Raw genomic sequence first — 9,061 nt, forward strand, 5'->3', positions numbered from 1 at the left:
TTCGGGGCTCCGGAGAGGGGGATTCGTCGCCGTCATCATCATCAACCATCCTACATCACCAATTTCATGATGCTCACCGCCGTGCGTGAGTAATTCCATCGTAGCATTTTGGGCCGAACGAAATTTTTTGGGCCGAACGAATTTTTTTTATGTCATACATATGACACTTCTATGACGATAATTGTGACAAAACCCGGTATCATCATAAATGTTGTGGGCTCCTACTTCTATGACAAAAAATCATGACAGAAAATGGGCTTTTCGTCCTGGGCGGGCCGGAGATGCAGCTGCATGACATTCTTTGGGCCGTCCATGACGGAAAAAACCGTGTTAGAAGCGAGAGGAAGGAAAATTTCTGGGAGTTCCCGGTTATGGTGGGAGGTCGGGGGCCAAGCGATGCGCGTTTCTCTCGTACACGTATGCGTGTGTGTGCGAGGCGTTGGGTCTAACTGAACCCGAGCGAGGCGTTGGGCTCTAACTGAACCCGAGCGATTGCACTACAGGCTACGCGTTACTGAACCCGAGCGATCAATCGATGGCTGTTAACTAAACCCGATCGAGCGATTCCTTCGCTACTGCTGCTAACTGAAGCCGATCGATTGGATGAACAGTGAGCGTTGCGGGGGGGGGGGGGGGGGTTGGATGAACATTGAGCGGTGGCGTTGCCTCTGGATGGACAGGACCACGTGGTGTGGAGGGCTGGATGAACAGTAGACGGTGGAGGGGTGCCCGTGGAGGGGTGGTTGAACAGGACCCCGTGGTGTGGAGGGCTGGATGAACAGTAGACGGTGGAGGGGTGGTTGAACAGTAGCCAGTGGAGTAGCGCGCGGTGGAGGCTGGATGAACAGGAGCCCATGGAGGTTGGAGGAGGTCGTCGGTAGCCCGTGGAGGCTGGAGGAGGTCGATGGTGGAGATGAACAGTATCACGTGGAGTCCCGTTTTGCGATACGCCACACCCCTCCCAATGAACAGGACCCCCGTTTCAACCGTACGTGGTCCGTTTCGTCCGTTTTGCGGTATGCCACACCCCTCCCGATCAACAAGACCCCCGTTTCGACCGTAGGAGGTCCGTTTCGTCCGTTTTGCGATACGCCACACCCCTCCCGATCAACAGGACCCCCGTTTTGACCGTAGGAGGTCCGTTTCCTCCGCTTTGCAGTACGCCACACCCCTCCCGATCAATAGGACCCCCGTTTCGACCGTAGGAGGTCTATTTCCTCCGTTTTGCGGTACGCCACACTCCTCCCAATCAACAGGACCCCCGTTTCGACCACAGGAGGTCTGTTTCCTCCGTTTTGCGGTAGGCCACACCCCTCCCCATGAACACGACGCATTCCGTTCACTAGTAGAAAAGGGGGCTTTGGTTCAGGCCGGGTAACCCCATTAGTCCCGGTTCAGTCCAGAACCGGGACCAATGGGTGCATTTATCCCGGTTCGTGCGGCTAAGGCATTAGTCCCGGTTCACCTTTAGTACCGGTTCGTGCCACGAACCGGGACTAAAGGGTGCGATGCCCATTAGTCCAGTTGGTGGGACCAACCGGTACTAAAGGTTAGACCTTTAGTCCCGGTTGGTGCCACCAACCGGTACTAATGGCCTTTGAGGCATTAGTACCGGTTCATGGCTAGAACCGGTACTAAAGGTCCCATTTTCAAACTCCCCCCCCCCCCACGTGGACCGCCTTTTCAGTTTTAGAAAAAACAAAAGAAAATGATGGAAATGTCAAAAAAAATAAAACAAAATAAGTTTCCCATCTGATATGTGGTCTAGTTGTTGGGAAAATTTACAAATATGAATTTCAACTTTATTTACAAAATCTCTGTGGAATTTGTAAAATGGGCATAACTTTTGCATACGAACTCAGATTAAAAGGTTTTTTATATGAAAAATCATCTACTCGAAAAGCTACATCCGATGGAGACGGCCTATGGCCTGTTTGCAAATTTGTAGAATCCTCAAATTCCAAAAGGAAAAAAAGTTATGCTCAAATTTTAGTTTTTTTAAATTTTCATTAAATTTGGTCAAACTTTGGTCAAACTACTTATTCAAGAATATTAGTATTATTAAATAATTATTTCAGTTTTTTTGAATTTTGGTCAAATCTGGTCAAAGTATGGTCAAACTGTGGTCAAACAATGGTCAAACTACTTATTCAAGAAATATTAGTGTTACTAAATAATTATTGTTTTTTAGAACAATAGTTTCAAACTTAAACAGTGAAATGTGTGACTTCATGCTCAAGCTAAACTCCTGAGGGTTAATAGGATTAACATCTTACTATTGTCAGGAAAACAACGAGTGCAGACTTGGAAACGAGGGAGAATAGAACCTGAAAGTTAAGCGTGCTGAGGCTGGGGGAGTGGGAGGATGGGTGACCGTCCGGGAAGTTAGATGATTTGGAATGATGAGGGGTGATTAGAGATTAAATTGAGCAGTGATGAGGGGTGATTAGAGATTAGAGGTTAAAAAAATTCAGAAATTTGAAAATAAAAAAAATTCAAAAAAATTTTAAAAAAAATTCAGAAAATTTCCTTTAGTACCGATTGGTGTTACCAACCGGGACTAAAGGTGGACCTCCAGGCAGTGGCCACGTGGAGGGCCTTTAGTCCCGATTCTGGTTTGAACCGGGACAAAAGGGTCAGGGCATTAGTAACGACCCTTTAGTCCCGGTTCAAGAACCGGGACTAAAGGCCCTTATGAACCGGGACTAAAGGCCCTTTTTCTAATAGTGGTTGCCTCCTCATGAACACGACGACGACGCTGTTTCTTCGTTCCGACTAAATCTGGGAATGGTTTTAGAAAAACTGGTTTAAATGGGTTGGTTTTTATTATGGGCTTGATTGGTTTAGGTCTTATTGGGCTCAGCCTTTCTTAAGTTTGGTTTGGTTTCAGTTTTGAGAGGAACCAGTTTGGGTATAGTTGGTTATGGGCTGAAACCATTTGATGCATTATGGGCTACAAACCGTGGGTACAACCTGGTTCGCTACGTCCAGTTGCCCACACGCTGCCCTGATGCGGTGTTGCCCCTGTCTGGCTATCTCTTCCCCGCGCCGCCCCTGCTCCCCCGCCTCTTCCTTGCGCCGCTGCCTCGCCGTCACCCTCCGGCGCCGCCCCATCCTTGCACTGCCGCCTTGTCGTCACCCTCGGGCGCCACCCCCTCCTCGCGCCGCCACCTCGCCGTCACCCTCCGGCGCCGCCCCCTCCTCCGCCACGCCACCTTCCCTTCGCCGGCAGGTACCCCCCTCCCCCGCCTCTCTCTCTCCCTCCTTCTCTCTCTCTCTCTCTCTCTCTCTCTCTCTGACCGGCTCCTCCTGTTGACCAGGTCCTGCTCCTCCCGCAACAAGGTGCTCCGGCGGCAACGCCGGCAAGGTGCTCATGCTGGTCCCCTCCTCGTCTTCAACAACAATAACAGCAACCAGGTTGATTCCACAGCTTGGGCATTAGTTGGATTCATGATGCAGGATATACAGATCCAGAGTATTCCATTTTTTACACTTTGCAGTCACAGCTTATGTAGGAATGATGGCTTTCTAGCTTTAGGTAGCCCCCTTTTTTTGAGGAAAACATAGATAGCCCCTAAATGGTCTGTATATATAGCATTGTTAAAACACTTTAGCTGCTTCAATATTATTTTTGTACTTCTATAACCAAGACCTACCAAGTAAAATTACTATGTTTCACAAGTAGTACTGGTTCAAAATTTGACCTGTAGAGCAGGCACTGTGGCCTCAGATCTCGGCTACCATGCGTCTAGTGCAATCGATTTGGCAAACACATTAGACTAGTGAAGTAAGGCAATTCCAGATCATGTTGATCATGGCAGCAGCAAATTGTATGATGATTTGCTGTGTAATTCATATTGATCATAGTTATTTTGCCATAATAAGATTGGGATGATTGTTGAGATATGAGGCGTGAACTTCTTTATGTACACTATACTCTATAGCATTTTAATGTCGGCATACATACGTTGTACTAAACCCAACATCTTTTTATCCTGTCGGCAGAGGAACTAAAATAACTGTCTGGTTCTCTCTTATTTCACTACCTTCTTGCTCTATATTCTACCATTTTCTAACAGTAAGTTTCCACATATTTTCCCCCTGCAGTGTGCTATAAAATTTGAGGCATGTCTACATCAGAGGGTTCGGAGACTGCTGATTCCATGGATGAGGATACGAGTCAAATACCACATGTTAGAAGGTCCAAGGTATGGGAGCATTATGAAGTAGATTTGGTTCTCGTAGATGGTGATTTCAAGGCTATGTGCAAATACTGTGGAGCATAACTTCACACCAAGTTTGGGACTAGCAGTTTGAGGACCCATATTGCAGAGGCTTGCCAATCAATCCAAGATGCTTGCAGACAGAGGTTTTTGTTGACCATGAAAAAAAAACCATCCGAAGGACTGTTTTTGTTTGATGAAAAAGCAAGGGCATTGAGTTTAACCATGCACTTGTCATTGCTACATTCCTGGATCCAAGGAGGAAAGAAGATTACTTGGATTTCTTCTATTGCAAGTTGTCTACCGACGGGGAGCAAATTACAAAACAAGTGGAGGTTGCTTTAGAATGGGTGAGAAAGTATGTCAAGGAATATGATCTACTTGCAGCGACAAGCACTGCACACTCGACATCTTCTAGTCAAGGCAATACCATTATTGGATCACCTGTTGCAGGGAAAAGGAAGTTGGAAGAAGAGTTTGCCCAGCACAAGTCTCGTCCGAGGTCACGTGTACATAAATCCGAGCTTGATGCATACTTGGAAGAAGCATCCGAGAAGGTCGGTGATGACTTTGATGTCTTGGGTTGGTGGAAGAGGCATGGCGAAAAGTTTCCTATATTGGCATCTATGGCCTATGACTTTCTTGCAATTCCTTTGAGCACAGTGGCATCTGAATCAGCCTTCAGTTGTGGTAAGAGGATACTAGGCGACAAGAGAAGCTCTTTGAACCCTGATATGCTGGAAGTTCTTGTTTGTGCTAAAGATTGGTTGTTCAAACCAAAGGAGGGTGAGTTAACCGCTTACATTTTGGTTCTACTACTTGTGTAGAATGGGATATATAAAACTTGCAGTATAGAAGTGTTCATATGCCTTTAAATTAATCCTTTGTTTCATTTGCAGGAGATGGACATTAAGCACACGGCTAAAAACATGAAACCAAGAAAAGGTAAATATATGATCCTGATCATCAATTTGCCTTTGCCTTGCTCCTTTTTTACGTTATAGTGATTGGACAAGCAAAACCACTGTCGCTAAGCGAGTAAACATTGCCAAGACTAGTCCGTAGAACTATTGGACTTTGGTTTGATATGACACTCTTGACAAGAAGTGAGTGATGAATAAAGGAGTGATGAATCAGCTAGTCCATAGGCATGTCATAAGTTCATTGAATTTGTTGGCTGGAACACAGCCGGGTCTTGTTGCCCTATTTCTTCCTCTGTTCTTGGAATGAGTGTTCATTTCATCTAGCACATAATAAATCCACCAAAACCTGTAATAGGAGTTGCCAGCCCTATTTTTCGTTGATATATATATATATATTCTAGGCTTCCAGTGATAAGCAAGTGTTTTCGAAGTGAAATGATGTCCATGTTATTTTGCAGGTCATGGCCATTCTCATATTCTCGGGTGCTTGTGTTGGGGCCAGCGTGATGATCTTTTTCATGATGGATGTGAACTTCTGCGCCGAGTACTAGCGGCTGCCGTAGCCATGGCCAAGCTTGTTACATAGATTTTCTATTTGATAGCCCATCTTTGTTTAGATGATGTGGACTCCTGATGCTCTGGTTACTTGTGTTGTTTCTTTGTTAATTCCATTTCTTTAGAGGTTCGAGGAGTACAACTAGAACCCCGTCTCCGGATGCCCGGTCTGCCTGCATGTCTGCTTTAAACCACACACTAACTGAAATCCACTACCCCCTAGAGTTGAACTGTCAGTCTTAAGTGTAGGACACAGTTATTGTTGGCCACCCTATCATTGCGCTATGTTATGTGAACGTTCTGAATTTCTGCTCACTCTTTTATAATCTGCAACTCATTTTTCTCTTCCTTTTTCCTGCTAGTTCTGTTACAATCTGTATTTCTCTTTGCCTTTCAGTATGTCTGTCTGTCTGTAAACATTCTGAATTTCTGCTCGTTCTTTCTATGATCTGTGGCCCATGCGTTTCTTCTTCTGCTCATTTTGCTATAATCTGAATTTCCTTTGGTCTGTCTTTCTTAGTCTGTACTCCCTCCGTTCCATAATTCGTGTCCGTGGTTTTAGATCAAACTGAACTAAAACCATGAATAACAGAGCTTCTATCTGTGCCTCTTCATCTCTTCTTCACATCATTGAGGGGATGATCCTGTTTGGGGCTACATCTGCAATCTGTGAGGCTAAACCCTTACGTTGCTCTTTCCACATTCTGCAATTTTCTTCTTCTGTTCAGGCTTCAGGCTGGAGAGGGTCTGAACCTTTCCATAGTTCACTGAATCTGCTAACCTTAACGAGGGAGTCCATTGACAACCTGCCTGAGGTCAGCATCACCGAGGGCAGTAAGTTGGTTCAGTGTGTTTGTTGTTTTTTGGTTTACTGTTAATATAGTGCTTAACCCATTTACAAACGGTTCTGAACCCATTTATGTAAACAGTTTCAACCCATGGTTGAAGGCTTGGTTCAGTTTGGTTTGGTTAAAATTCCTAGCAAGTTTGGTTTTGGTTGGGTGGCAAGAGAGCTATCGTGGGTTTAGTTTAGGTTCAAGTGTCAAGCTAGCTCACGTGAGTTTGCTTGAGTTATGGTTCAGGTATCAAACTTTTCTCAGATTTAGTTCCGACCCAGCCATGTACACGAGCCCTCGCCATATGTATGTGCGAGTAGGCGTTCGAGACCCTGCCCGCATGTACGTACATGGCCATATTTTCTTTCTTGCACCCTGGCCGCTGTAAGTACGTGTACATGCTACATGTGCGCCTCTACTACGACACGCACGCGCCTCTACTACGACATGTGCGCGCCTCTACATCGACTATTATATATGTACGTACACGTTCGCGACCAGAATGACAACGCTACGTACGCGTCGACCAGGTGGGTCCCGACTGTCAGGCACTTCCTTGCCTGCGAAGATGTAGCTGGTGGGTCCCAGCAGTCAGGGGGCGAATCGTTTTGTTTTTTTTGCCCGGACGCACTTCCTTGTGTGCGAAGATGTAGCTGGTGGGTCCCAGCAGTTAGGGGGGCGAATCGTTTTTTTTGCCCGGACGCACTTCCTTGCGTGCGAAGGTGTAGCTGGTGGGTCCCAGCAGTCAGGGGGAAACATTTTTTTTGCAAAATACGGTGGCCCGTCCGGTCAGTCCCTGCTGTCAGGTGGAGGAATCATTATTTTCCGCGTAATAAGGAGGCACTTCCTTGCTGCCGATGTGGACCCAGTTGTCAGCCTCTCCACGTACAGTCCATGTCCGATGGAAGTCGTTCCTTGACCACGTTGACCATGCCGCGCCGAGAGCACCAGGACGGTGGACGACGGCGAGGCCTAGGAAGGGGAAAACACGGAGCCGGTGAAGAAGCGGCAGTGGATGCCCACACGGAGAGGAGTATAAGGGTTCACTCGTTCGGCTGCGGTGTGAGGCTGCCGTCGCCGCAGGGCCTGGCCAGCGGTGGGAATAGTAGGGGCGGTGAGGCCTCCGCGGCAGCACACCCGTCCATCGTAGGCAGGAGCAGGCTGCACGACCGGTGCTGCTTTGGGCGGCTGGAGCAAGAAGACCAGAGGTTGAAGAAGCACTACGGCCGTTGGATGGACATCGTACGGTCACTGGAGCTAGAATCGTTCATATTGACTAAGTTTACAAAGCCCTCCGTCCCCGTCAACTTAGTAGGCCCACAAGTCAGCCTCCCACCAAGGTGGGTCCCAACTAGTAGGGGGAGTATTCATTTTTTGTGCGTAATAAGGACGCACTTCCGGTGGGTCTGAGCTGACAACGGGGGGGGGGGGGGGGGACGTTTTTTTCGCGAAATATGGTGGCCCGTCCGGTGGGTCCCAGCAGTCAGGGGGAAACGTTTTTTTCGCAAAATAAGGTGGCCCATCCGGTGGGTCCCTGCTGTCAGGTGGAGGAATAATTATTTTGCGCGTGATAAGGAGGCACTTCCTTGCGGCCGTCATGGACCCAGCTATCAGCCTCTCCACATACAGTACTCTTCCGATGGAAGTCGGTCGTTGACCATGTTGACCACGCTGCGCCGAGAGCACCAGGGCGGTGGATGACAGCGAGGCCTAGGAAGGGGACGACGCGGAGCCAGGGAAGACGCAAACAGTGGAAGCCCGCGCGGAGAGGAGTACGAGGGTTCACTAGTTCGGCTGCGGTGTGAGGCTGCCATCACCGTAGAATAACAGGGGGTGTGGGTGAGTGGAGGGATGGCCTGGCCAGCGGTGGGAGTAGTATGGGAGCGGTGAGGCCTCCGCGGCAGCACAGCCGACCACGGGAGGCAGGAGCAGGCGGCACGACCGGCGCTGCTTTGGGCGGCTCGACCAAGAAGACCAGAGGTTGAACAAGCACTACGGCCGTTGGATGGACATCGTACGGTCACTGAAGCTAGAATTGTTTATATTGACTAAGTTGACAAAGCCCTTGGTATGCTCCAACTTAGTAGGCCTACAGGTCAGCCTCTGAAACGGTGCGCCCCAGATGTCAGGGGGAGGAATCATTTTTTGGGCGGCCGAAGCTAAGAATATCCGAGATTGAAGAAGAAGCACGACATCCGTTGGATAGACATCCAACGGCCACTACTGCTAGAACCGTGTGTTGACTATAATAAGTTGACAAAGCCTTGCATACGCGCCAACTTATCTTTTTAGGGGACGCGTCACTTAGTAGGCCCACAAGTGTGTGGCAGAGAACTTATTGCCCATTTGCATTTTGTAAGAATGTACAGCCCATTTTTGAATTCTAATGGAATTTACAACAGCCCATTTACAGTTTGTTAAAAGTACAACCCATTTTCTAGCTAGGACAACGATTAATAATTTCAACCAACCATTGAAGACAAAATTCAATAAAACTTCCCACATTTTGATAGGATCTGAAATA

The 9,061-nt window shown here is 47.8% G+C and overlaps 1 pseudogene; it reads left to right on the top strand.

The window, feature by feature from the left end:
- The first annotated feature begins 2,822 nt into the window (after nt 1–2,822).
- Nucleotides 2,823–5,136, top strand: LOC147965489 (uncharacterized; annotated as a pseudogene).
- Nucleotides 5,137–9,061: the final 3,925 nt, after the last annotated feature.

This window comes from Triticum urartu, chromosome 6A, assembly GCF_056163025.1.
Source record: "Triticum urartu cultivar PI428250 chromosome 6A, HENAU_Tu73, whole genome shotgun sequence".
Classification (NCBI taxonomy): Eukaryota; Viridiplantae; Streptophyta; class Magnoliopsida; order Poales; family Poaceae; genus Triticum; species Triticum urartu.